This window comes from Parasteatoda tepidariorum, chromosome 3, assembly GCF_982258835.1.
Source record: "Parasteatoda tepidariorum strain Cologne lab strain chromosome 3, Ptep-v5.0, whole genome shotgun sequence".
Classification (NCBI taxonomy): Eukaryota; Metazoa; Arthropoda; class Arachnida; order Araneae; family Theridiidae; genus Parasteatoda; species Parasteatoda tepidariorum.
In genome coordinates this window covers 2,418,420-2,432,342 of record NC_141757.1, presented here as the reverse complement: position 1 = coordinate 2,432,342, position 13,923 = coordinate 2,418,420, and positions in this window count along the sequence as shown.

The window sequence follows — 13,923 nt, the reverse complement described above, 5'->3', positions numbered from 1 at the left end:
GGGTAAAGAAGTTTGTTGAATCGGTGATCAGGGGTTCGGTCCTGGTCACGGTTTTTCTACTTACTTTATTTTACTTTTTAAAATTTATTTTTCGAAATTTCAACGTGAATAAAGTGTTATATATATAAAAATAATTATTTTTCTTTGGGAAAAAGGGAATAATAGCTGAAAAACGGATAAATTTCGACTCCGGAGTTACGCACACGACTCACTACGTAACTCCCTTTAATATTAACTTATAATTTTCAAACCCTGCCAGAAACTAGAGTTTTATATACCAAACAATCGTAATAAAGGAAATTTTTATACACTAACTAGGGGGCACATAGTGGGCCAAAATAGATTTTGTTAATTAACGCGAAGGAAGTTCCTTAAGCTATATATTCGTGGAAGTAACGTGTGAGTCGTGATGTGGTTGTTAGCGACATGGGTAAAGAAGTTTGTTGAATCGGTGATCAGGGGTTCGGTCCTGGTCACGGATTAATTTTAAATTTTTTTTTCTATTTACTTTATTTTATTTTTTAAATTTTATTTTTTGATATTTCAACGCGAATAAAGTGTTATATATATAAAAATAATTATTTTTCTTTGGAAACGAGGGAATAATAGCTGAAAAACGGATAAATTTCAACTCCGGAGTTACGCACACGACTCACTACATAACTCCCTTTAATATTAACTTATAATTTTCAAACTCTGCCAGAAATTAGAGTTTTATATACCAAACAATCGTAATAAAGGAAATTTTTATACACTAATTAGGGGGCACATAGTGGGCCAAAATAGATTTTGTTAATTAACGGGAAAGATGTTCTTTAAGCTATATATTCGTGGGAGCAAAGTGTGAGTCGTGGTGTGGTTGTCAGCGCCATGGGTAAAGAAGTTTGTTGAATCGGTGATCAGGGGTTCGGTCCTGGTCACGGTTTTTCTATTTACTTTATTTTACTTTTTAAAATTTATTTTTCGAAATTTCAACGTGAATAAAGTGTTATATATATAAAAATAATTATTTTTCTTTGGGAAGGAGGGAATAATAGCTGAAAAACGGATAAATTTCGACTCCGGAGTTAAGCACACGACTCACTATGTAACTCCCTTTAATATTAACTTATAATTTTCAAACTCTACCAGAAATTAGAGTTTTATATACCAAACAATCGTCATAAAGGAAATTTTTATACACTAATTAGGGGACACATAGTGGGCCAAAATAGATTTTGTTAATTAACGCGAAGGAAGTTCTTTAAGCTATATATTCGTGGAAGTAACGTGTGAGTCGAGGTGTGGCTGTTAGCGCCATGGGTAAAGAAGTTTGTTGAATCGGTGATGAGGGGCTCGGTCCTAGTCACGGATTAACTTTTAATTTTTTTTTTCTATTTACTTTATTTTACTTTTTAAAATTTATTTTTCGAAATTTCAACGTGAATAAAGTGTTATATATATAAAAATAATTATTTTTCTTTTGGAAAGAGGGAATAATAGCTGAAAAACGGATAAATTTCGACTCCGGAGTTACGTACACGACTCACTACGTAACTTCGTTTAATATTAACTTATAATTTTCAAACTCTGCCAGAAATTAGAGTTTAAATACCAAACAATCGTAATAAATAAAATTTTTATACAGTAATTAGGGGGCACATAGTGGGCCAAAATAGATTTTGTTAATTAACGCGAAGGAAGTTCTTTAAGCTATATATTCGTGGAAGTAACGTGTGAGTCGTGGTGTGGTTGTTAGCGCCATTGGTAAAGAAGTTTGTTGAATCGGTGATCAGGGGTTCGGTCCTGGTCACGGATTAATTTTTAATTTTTTTTTTCTATTTACTTTAATTTACTTTTTAAAATTTATTTTTCGAAATATCAACGTGAATAAAGTGATATATATATAAAAATAACTATTTTTCTTTGGGAAGGAGGGAATAATAGCTGAAAAACGGATAAATTTCGACTCCGGAATTACGCACACGACTCACTATGTAACTCCCTTTAATATTAACTTATAATTTTCAAACTCTACCAGAAATTAGAGTTTTATATACCAAACAATCGTAATAAAGGAAATTTTTATACACTAACTAGGGGGCACATAGCGGGCCAAAATCGATTTTGTTAATTAACGCGAAGGAAGGTCTTTAAGCTATATATTCGTGGAAGCAACGTGTGAGTCGTGGTGTGGTTGTTAGCGCCATGGGAAAAGAAGTTTGTTGAAACGGTGATCAGGGGTTCGGTCTTGGTCACGGATTAATTTTTAATTTTTTTTCTACTTACTTCATTTTACTTTTTAAAATTTATTTTTCGAAATTTCAACGTGAATAAAGTGTTATATATATAAAAATAATTATTTTTCTTAGGGAAAAAGGGAATAATAGCTGAAAAACGGATAAATTTCGACTCCGGAGTTACGCACACGACTCACTACGTAACTCCCTTTAATATTAACTTATAATTTTCAAACTCTGCCAGAAATTAGAGTTTTATATACCAAACAATCGTAATAAAGGAAATTTTTATACACTAATTAGGGGGCACATAGTGGGCCAAAATAGATTTTGTTAATTAACGCGAAGGTAGTTCTTTAAGCTATATATTCGTGGAAGCAACGTGTGAGTCGTGGTGTGGTTGTTAGCGACATGGGTAAAGAAGTTTGTTTAATCGGTGATCAGGGTTTCGGTCCTGGTCACGGATTAATTTTTAATTTTTTTTTCTATTTACTTTATTTTATTTTTTAAATTTTATTTTTTGATATTTCAACGCGAATAAAGTGTTATATATATATAAAAATAATTATTTTTCTTTGGAAACGAGGGAATAATAGCTGAAAAACGGCTAAATTTCAACTCCGGAGTTACGCACACGACTCACTACATAACTCCCTTTAATATTAACTTATAATTTTATACTCTGCCAGAAATTAGAGTTTTATATACCAAACAATCGTAATAAAGGAAATTTTTATACACTAATTAGGGGGCACATAGTGGGCCAAAATAGATTTTGTTAATTAACGGGAAAGATGTTCTTTAAGCTATATATTCGTGGGAGCAAAGTGTGAGTCGTGGTGTGGTTGTCAGCGCCATGGGTAAAGAAGTTTGTTGAATCGGTGATCAGGGGTTCGGTCCTGGTCACGGTTTTTCTATTTACTTTATTTTACTTTTTAAAATTTATTTTTCGAAATTTCAACGTGAATAAAGTGATATATATATATAAAAATAATTATTTTTCTTTGGGAAGGAGGGAATAATAGCTGAAAAACGGATAAATTTCGACTCCGGACTTACGCACACGACTCACTACGTAACTCCCTTTAATGTTAACTTATAATTTTTAAACTCTGCCAGAAATTAGAGTTTTATATACCAAACAATCGTAATAAAGGAAATTTTTATGCACTAATTAGGGGGCACATAGTGGGCCAAAATAGATTTTGTTAATTAACGGGAAAGAAGTTCTTTAAGCTATATATTCGTGGGAGCAACGTGTGAGTCGTGGTGTGGTTGTCAGCGCCATGGGTAAAGAAGTTTGTTGAATCGGTGATCAGGGGTTCAGTCCTGGTCACGGATTAATTTTTAATTTTTTTTTCTATTTACTTTATTTTACTTTTTAAAATTTATTTTTCGAAATTTCAACGTGAATAAAGTGATATATATATATAAAAATAATTATTTTTCTTTGGGAAGGAGGGAATAATAGCTGAAAAACGGATAAATTTCGACTCCGGACTTACGCACACGACTCACTACGTAACTCCCTTTAATGTTAACTTATAATTTTTAAACTCTGCCAGAAATTAGAGTTTTATATACCAAACAATCGTAATAAAGGAAATTTTTATACACTAACTAGGGGGCACATAGCGGGCCAAAATAGATTTTGTTAATTAACGCGAAGGAAGGTCTTTAAGCTATATATTCGTGGAAGCAACGTGTGAGTCGTGGTGTGGTTGTTAGCGCCATGGGAAAAGAAGTTTGTTGAAACGGTGATCAGGGGTTCGGTCCTGGTCACGGATTAATTTTTAATTTTTTTTCTACTTACTTCATTTTACTTTTTAAAATTTATTTTTCGAAATTTCAACGTGAATAAAGTGTTATATATATAAAAATAATTATTTTTCTTAGGGAAAAAGGGAATAATAGCTGAAAAACGGATAAATTTCGACTCCGGAGTTACGCACACGACTCACTACGTAACTCCCTTTAATATTAACTTATAATTTTCAAACTCTGCCAGAAATTAGAGTTTTATATACCAAACAATCGTAATAAAGGAAATTTTTATACACTAATTAGGGGGCACATAGTGGGCCAAAATAGATTTTGTTAATTAACGCGAAGGAAGTTCCTTAAGCTATATATTCGTGGAAGTAACGTGTGAGTCGTGGTGTGGTTGTTAGCGACATGGGTAAAGAAGTTTGTTGAATCGGTGATCAGGGGTTCGGTCCTGGTCACGGATTAATTTTTAATTTTTTTTTCTATTTACTTTATTTTATTTTTTAAATTTTATTTTTTGATATTTCAACGCGAATAAAGTGTTATATATATAAAAATAATTATTTTTCTTTGGAAACGAGGGAATAATAGCTGAAAAACGGATAAATTTCAACTCCGGAGTTACGCACACGACTCACTACATAACTCCCTTTAATATTAACTTATAATTTTCAAACTCTGCCAGAAATTAGAGTTTTATATACCAAACAATCGTAATAAAGGAAATTTTTATACACTAATTAGGGGGCACATAGTGGGCCAAAATAGATTTTGTTAATTAACGGGAAAGATGTTCTTTAAGCCATATATTCGTGGGAGCAAAGTGTGAGTCGTGGTGTGGTTGTCAGCGCCATGGGTAAAGAAGTTTGTTGAATCGGTGATCAGGGGTTCGGTCCTGGTCACGGTTTTTCTATTTACTTTATTTTACTTTTTAAAATTTATTTTTCGAAATTTCAACGTGAATAAAGTGTTATATATATAAAAATAATTATTTTTCTTTGGGAAAAAGGGAATAATAGCTGAAAAACGGATAAATTTCGACTCCGGAGTTACGCACACGACTCACTACGTAACTCCCTTTAATATTATTTTATAATTTTCAAACTCTGCCAGAAATTAGAGTTTTATATACCAAACAATCGTAATAAAAGAAATTTTTATACACTAATTAGTGGGCCAAAATAATTTTTGTTAATTAACGGGAAGGAAGTTCTTTAAGCTATATATTCGTGGAAGCAACGTGTGAGTCGTGGTGTGGTTGTTAGCGCCATGGGTAAAGAAGTTTGTTGACTCGGTGGTCAGGGGTTCTGTCCTGGTCACGGATTAATTTTTAATTTTTTTTTCTATTTACTTTATTTTACTTTTTAAAATTTATTTTTCGAAATTTCAACGTGAATAAAGTGTTATATATATAAAAATAATTATTTTTCTTTGGGAAGGAGGGAATAATAGCTGAAAAACGGATAAATTTCGACTCCGGAGTTACGCACACGACTCACTATGTAACTCCCTTTAATATTAACTTATAATTTTCAAACTCTACCAGAAATTAGAATTTTATATACCAAACAATCGTCATAAAGGAAATTTTTATACACTAATTAGGGGACACATAGTGGGCCAAAATAGATTTTGTTAATTAACGCGAAGGAAGTTCTTTAAGCTATATATTCGTGGAAGTAACGTGTGAGTCGAGGTGTGGCTGTTAGCGCCATGGGTAAAGAAGTTTGTTGAATCGGTGATGAGGGGTTCGGTCCTAGTCACGGATTAACTTTTAATTTTTTTTTTCTATTTACTTTATTTTACTTTTTAAAATTTATTTTTCGAAATTTCAACGTGAATAAAGTGTTATATATATAAAAATAATTATTTTTCTTTGGGAAAGAGGGAATAATAGCTGAAAAACGGATAAATTTCGACTCCGGAGTTACGTACACGACTCACTACGTAACTTCCTTTAATATTAACTTATAATTTTCAAACTCTGCCAGAAATTAGAGTTTAAATACCAAACAATCGTAATAAATAAAATTTTTATACAGTAATTAGGGGGCACATAGTGGGCCAAAATAGATTTTGTTAATTAACGCGAAGGAAGTTCTTTAAGCTATATATTCGTGGAAGTAACGTGTGAGTCGTGGTGTGGTTGTTAGCGCCATTGGTAAAGAAGTTTGTTGAATCGGTGATCAGGGGTTCGGTCCTGGTCACGGATTAATTTTTAATTTTTTTTTTCTATTTACTTTATTTTACTTTTTAAAATTTATTTTTCGAAATATCAACGTGAATAAAGTGATATATATATAAAAATAACTATTTTTCTTTGGGAAGGAGGGAATAATAGCTGAAAAACGGATAAATTTCGACTCCGGAATTACGCACACGACTCACTATGTAACTCCCTTTAATATTAACTTATAATTTTCAAACTCTACCAGAAATTAGAGTTTTATATACCAAACAATCGTAATAAAGGAAATTTTTATACACTAACTAGGGGGCACATAGCGGGCCAAAATAGATTTTGTTAATTAACGCGAAGGAAGGTCTTTAAGCTATATATTCGTGGAAGCAACGAGTGAGTCGTGGTGTGGTTGTTAGCGCCATGGGAAAAGAAGTTTGTTGAAACGGTGATCAGGGGTTCGGTCCTGGTCACGGATTAATTTTTAATTTTTTTTCTACTTACTTCATTTTACTTTTTAAAATTTATTTTTCGAAATTTCAACGTGAATAAAGTGTTATATATATAAAAATAATTATTTTTCTTAGGGAAAAAGGGAATAATAGCTGAAAAACGGATAAATTTCGACTCCGGAGTTACGCACACGACTCACTACGTAACTCCCTTTAATATTAACTTATAATTTTCAAACTCTGCCAGAAATTAGAGTTTTATATACCAAACAATCGTAATAAAGGAAATTTTTATACACTAATTAGGGGGCACATAGTGGGCCAAAATAGATTTTGTTAATTAACGCGAAGGAAGTTCTTTAAGCTATATATTCGTGGGAGCAAAGTGTGAGTCGTGGTGTGGTTGTCAGCGCCATGGGTAAAGACGTTTGTTGAATCGGTGATCAGGGGTTCGGTCCTGGTCACGTTTTTCTATTTACTTTATTTTACTTTTTAAAATTTATTTTTCGAAATTTCAACGTGAATAAAGTGTTATATATATAAAAATAATTATTTTTCTTTGGGAAAAAGGGAATAATATCTGAAAAACGGATAAATTTCGACTCCGGAGTTACGCACACGACTCACTACGTAACTCCCTTTAATATTAACTTATAATTTTCAAACCCTGCCAGAAACTAGAGTTTTATATACCAAACAATCGTAATAAAGGAAATTTTTATGCACTAATTAGGGGGCACATAGTGGGCCAAAATAGATTTTGTTAATTAACGGGAAAGAAGTTCTTTAAGCTATATATTCGTGTGAGCAACGTGTGAGTCGTGGTGTGGTTGTCAGCGCCATGGGTAAAGAAGTTTGTTGAATCGGTGATCAGGGGTTCGGTCCTGGTCACGGATTAATTTTTAATTTTTTTTCTATTTACTTTATTTTACTTTTTAAAATTTATTTTTCGATAATTCAACGAGAATAAAGTGTTATATATATAAAAATAATTATTTTTCTTTGGGAAGGAGGGAATAATAGCTGAAAAACGGAAAAATTTCGACTCCGGAGCAACGCTCGCGACTCACTCCGTAACTCCCTTTAATATTATTTTATAATTTTCAAACTCTGCCAGAAATTAGAGTTTTATGTACCAAACAATCGTAATAAAGGAAATTTTTATACACTAATTAGTGGGCCAAAATAATTTTTGTTAATTAACGGGAAGGAAGTTCTTAAAGCTATATATTCGTGGAAGCGACGTGTGAGTCGTGGTGTGGATGTTAGCGCCATGGGTAAAGAAGTTTGTTGACTCGGTGGTCAGGGGTACTGTCCTGGTCACGGATTAATTTTTAATTTTTTTTTCTATTTACTTTATTTTACTTTTTAAAATTTATTTTTCGAAATTTCAACGTGAATAAAGTGTTATATATATAAAAATAATTATTTTTCTTTGGGAAGGAGGGAATAATAGCTGAAAAACGGATAAATTTCGACTCCGGAGTTACGCACACGACTCACTACGTAACTCCCTTTAATATTAACTTATAATTTTCAAACTCTGCCAGAAATTGGAGTTTTATATACCAAACAATCGTAATAAAGGAAATTTTTATACACTAATTAGGGGGCACATAGTGGGCCAAAATAGATTTTGTTAATTAACGCGAAGGAAGTTCTTTAAGCTTTATATTCGTGGAAGTAACGTGTGAGTCGTGGTGTGGTTGTTAGCGACATGGGTAAAGAAGTTTGTTTAATCGGTGATCAGGGTTTCGGTCCTGGTCACGGATTAATTTTTAATTTTTTTTCCTATTTACTTTATTTTACTTTTAAAAATTTATTTTTCGATAATTCAACGAGAATAAAGTGTTATATATATAAAAGTAATTATTTTTTTTTGGGAAAGTGGGAATAATAGCTGAAAATCGGATAAATTTCGACTCCGGAGTTACGCACACGACTCACTACGTAACTCCCTTTAATGTTAACTTATAATTTTTAAACCCTGCCAGAAACTAGAGTTTTATATACCAAACAATCGTAATAAATGAAATTTTTATGCACCAATTAGGGGACACATAGTGGACCAAAATAGATTTTGTTAATTAACGGGAAAGAAGTTCTTTAAGCTATATATTCGTGGGAGCAGCGTGTGAGTCGTGGTGTGGTTGTCAGCGCCATGGGTAAAGAAGTTTGTTGAATCGGTGATCAGGGGTTCGGTCATGGTTACGGATTAATTTTTAATTTTTTTTCTATTTACTTTATTTTACTTTTTGAAATTTATTTTTCTAAATTTCAACGTGAATAAAGTGTTATATATATAAAAATAATTATTTTTCTTTGGGAAAGAGGGAATAATAGCTGAAAAACGGATAAATTTCGACTCCGGAGTTACGCACACGACTCACTACGTAACTCCCTTTAATATTAACTTATAATTTTCAAACTCAGCCAGAAATTAGAGTTTTATATACTAAACAATCGTAATAAAGGAAATTTTTATACACTAATTAGGTGGCACATAGTGAGAAAAAATAGATTTTGTTAATTAACGGGAAGGAAATTCTTTAAGCTATATATTCGTGGATGCAACATGTGAGTCGTGGTGTGGTTGTTAACGCCATGGGTAAAGAAGTTTGTTGAATCGGTGATTAGGGGTTCGGTCCTGGTCACGGATTAATTTTTAATTTTTTTTTCTATTTACTTTATTTTACTTTTTAAAATTTATTTTTCGATAATTCAACGAGAATAAAGTGTTATATATATAAAAGTAATTATTTTTCTTTGGGAAAGTGGGAATAATAGCTGAAAAACGGATAAATTTCGACTCCGGAGTTACGCACAAGACTCACTACGTAACTCCCTTTAATATTAACTTATAATTTTCAAACTCTGCCAGAAATTAGAGTTTTATATACTAAACAATCGTAATAAAGGAAATTTTTATACACTAATTAGGTGGCACATAGTGAGCCAAAATAGATTTTGTTAATTACCGGGAAGGAAATTCTTTAAGCTATATATTCGTGGATGCAACGTGTGAGTCGTGGTGTGGTTGTTAGCGCCATGGGTAAAGAAGTTTGTTGAATCGGTGATCAGGGGTTCGGTCCTGGTCACGGATTAATTTTTAATTTTTTTTTCTATTTACTTTATTTTACTTTTTAAAATTTATTTTTCGATAATTCAACGAGAATAAAGTGTTATATATATAAAAGTAATTATTTTTCTTTGGGAAAGTGGCAATAATAGCTGAAAAACGGATAAATTTCGACTCCGGAGTTACGCACACCACTCACTACGTAACTCCCTTTAATATTAACTTATAATTTTGAACCTCTGCCAGAAATTAAAGTTTTATATACCAAACAATCGTAATAATGGAAATTTTTATGCACTAATTAGGGGGCACATAGTGGGCCAAAATAGATTTTGTTAATTAACGGGATGAAAATTCTTTAAGCTATATATTCGTGGAAGCAACGTGCGAGGCGTGGTGTGGTTGTTAGCGCCATGGATAAAGAAGTTTGTTGACTCAGTGGTCAGGGGTTCGGTCCTGGTCACGGATTAATTTTTAATTTTTTTTCTTCTATTTTCTTTATTTTACTTTTTAAAATATATTTTTCGATATTTCAGTGAGAATAAAGTGGTATATATATAAAAGTAATTATTTTTCTTTGGGAAAGAGGGAATAATAGCTGAAAAACGGATAAATTTCGACTCCGGAGTTACGCACACGACTCACTACGTAACTCCCTTTAATATTAACTTATAATTTTCACACGCTGCCAGAAATTAGAGTTTTATATACCAAACAATCGTAATAAAGGAAATTTTTATGCACTAATTAGGGGGCACATAGTGGGCAAAAAGAGATTTTGTTAATTAACGGGAAAGAAGTTCTTTAAGCTATATATTCGTGTGAGCAACGTGTGAGTCATGGTGTGGTTGTTAGCGCCATGGGTAAAGAAGTTTGTTGAATCGGAGATCAGGGGTTCGGGCCTGGTCACGGTTTAATTTTTAATTTTTTTTCTATTTACTTTATTTTACTTTTTGAAGTTTATTTTTCGAAATTTCAACGTGAATAAAGCGTTATATATATAAAAATAATTATTTTTCTTTGGAAAAGAGGGAATAATAGCTGAAAAACGGATAAATTTCGACTCCGGAGTTACGCACACGATTCACTACGTAACTCCCTTTAATATTAACTTATAATTTTCAAACTCTGCCAGAAATTAGAGTTTTATATACTAAACAATCGTAATAAAGGAAATTTTTATACACTAATTAGGGGGCACATAGTGGGCCAAAGTAGATTTTGTTAATTAACGGGAAAGAAGTTCTTTAAGCTATATATTCGTGGGAGCAACGTGTGAGTCGTGGTGTGGTTGTCATCGCCATGGGTAAAGAAGTTTGTTGAATCGGTGATCAGGAGTTCGGTCCTGGTCACGGATTAATTTTTAATTTTTTTTCTATTTACTTTATTTTACTTTTTAAAATTTATTTTTCGAAATTTCAGCGTGAATAAAGTGTTATATATAAAAAAATAATTATTTTTCTTTGGGAAAGAGGGAATAATAGCTGAAAAACGGATAAATTTCGACTCCGGAGTTACGCACAAGACTCACTACGTAACTCCCTTTTCTATTAACTTATAATTTTCAAACTCTGCCAGAAATTAGAGTTTTATATACTAAACAATCGTAATAAAGGAAATTTTTATACACTAATTAGGTGGCACATAGTGGGCCAAAATAGATTTTGTTAATTAACGGGAAAGAAGTTCTTTAAGCTATATATTCGTGGGAGCAACGTGTGAGTCGTGGTGCGGTTGTCAGCGCCATGGGTAAAGAAGTTTGTTGAATTGTTGATCAGGGGTTCGGTCCTGGTCACGGATTAATTTTTAATTTTTTTTCTATTTACTTTATTTTACTTTTTAAAATTTATTTTTCGAAATTTCAACGTGAATAAAGTGTTATATATATAAAAATAATTATTTTTCTTCGGGAAAGAGGGAATAATAGCTGAAAAACGGATAAATTTCGACTCCGGAGTTACGCTCAAAACTCACTACGTAACTCCCTTTAATATAAACTTATAATTTTCAAACTCTGCCAGAAATTAGAGTTTTATATACCAAACAATCGTAATAAAGGAAATTTTTATACACTAATTAAGGGGCACATAGTGGGCCAAAATAGATTTTGTTAATTAACGCAAAGGAAGGTCTTTAAGCTATATATTCGTTGAAGCAACGTGTGAGTCGTGGTGTGGTTGTCAGCGCAATGGGTAAAGAAGTTTGTTGAATCGGTGATCAGGGGTTCGGTCCTGGTCACGGATTAATTTTAAATTTTTTTTTCTATTTACTTTATTTTACTTTTTAAAATTTATTTTTCGATAATTCAACGAGAATAAAGTGTTATATATATAAAAGTAATTATTTTTCTTTGGGAAAGTGGGAATAATAGCTGAAAAACGGATAAATTTCGACTCCGGAGTTACGCACACGACTCACTACGTAACTCCCTTTAATATTAAATTATAATTTTCGAACTCTGCCAGAAATTAGAATTTTATATACCAAACAATCGTAATAAAGGAAATTTTTATACACTAATTAGGGGGCACATAGTGGGCCAAAATAGATTTTGTTAATTAACGCGAAGGAAGGTTTTTAAGCTATATATTCGTGGAAACAACGCGTGAGTCGTGGTGTGGTTGTTAGCGCCATGGATAAAGAAGTTTGTTGACTCAGTGGTCAGGGGTTCGGTCCTGGTCACGGATTAATTTTTAATTTTTTTTTCTATTTACTTTATTTTACTTTTTAAAATTTATTTTTCGATAATTCAACGAGAATAAAGTGTTATATATATAAAAATAATTATTTTTCTTTGGGAAGGAGGAAATAATAGCTGAAAAACGGAAAAATTTCGACTCCGGAGCAACGCTCGCGACTCACTCCGTAACTCCCTTTAATATTATTTTATAATTTTCAAACTCTGCCAGAAATTAGAGTTTTATATACCAAACAATCGTAATAAAGGAAATTTTTATACACTAATTAGTGGGCCAAAATAATTTTTGTTAATTAACGGGAAGGAAGTTCTTTAAGCTATATATTCGTGGAAGCAACGTGTGAGTCGTGGTGTGGTTGTTAGCGCCATGGGTAAAGAAGTTTGTTGACTCGGTGGTCAGGGGTTCTGTCCTGGTGACGGATTAATTTTTAATTTTTTTTCTATTTACTTTATTTTACTTTTTAAAATTTATTTTTCGAAATTTCAACGTGAATAAAATGTTATATATATAAAAATAATTATTTTTCTTTGGGAAGGAGGGAATAATAGCTGAAAAACGGATAAATTTCGACTCCGGAGTTACGCACACGACTCACTATGTAACTCCCTTTAATATTAACTTATAATTTTCAAACTCTACCAGAAATTAGAGTTTTATATACCAAACAATCGTCATGAAGGAAATTTTTATACACTAATTAGGGGGCACATAGTGGGCCAAAATAGATTTTGTTAATTAACGCGAAGGAAGTTCTTTAAGCTATATATTCGTGGAAGTAACGTGTGAGTCGAGGTGTGGCTGATAGCGCCATGGGTAAAGAAGTTTGTTGAATCGGTGATGAGGGGTTCGGTCCTAGTCACGGATTAACTTTTAATTTTTTTTTTCTATTTACTTTATTTTACTTTTTAAAATTTATTTTTCGAAATTTCAACGTGAATAAAGTGTTATATATAAAAAATAATTATTTTTCTTTGGGAAAGAGGGAATAATAGCTGAAAAACGGATAAATTTCGACTCCGGAGTTACGTACACGACTCACTACGTAACTCCCTTTAATATTAACTTATAATTTTCAAACTCTGCCAGAAATTAGAGTTTAAATACCAAACAATCGTAATAAATAAAATTTTTATACAGTAATTAGGGGGCACATAGTGGGCCAAAATAGATTTTGTTAATTAACGCGAAGGAAGTTCTTTAAGCTATATATTCGTGGAAGTAACGTGTGAGTCGTGGTGTGGTTATTAGCGCCATTGGTAAAGAAGTTTGTTGAATCGGTGATCAGGGGTTCGGTCCTGGTCACGCATTAATTTTTAATTTTTTTTTTCTATTTACTTTATTTTACTTTTTAAAATTTATTTTTCGAAATTTCAACGTGAATAAAGTGATATATATATAAAAATAACTATTTTTCTTCGGGAAGGAGGGAATAATAGCTGAAAAACGGATACATTTCCTCTCCGGAATTACGCACACGACTCACTATGTAACTCCCTTTAATATTAACTTATAATTTTCAAACTCTACC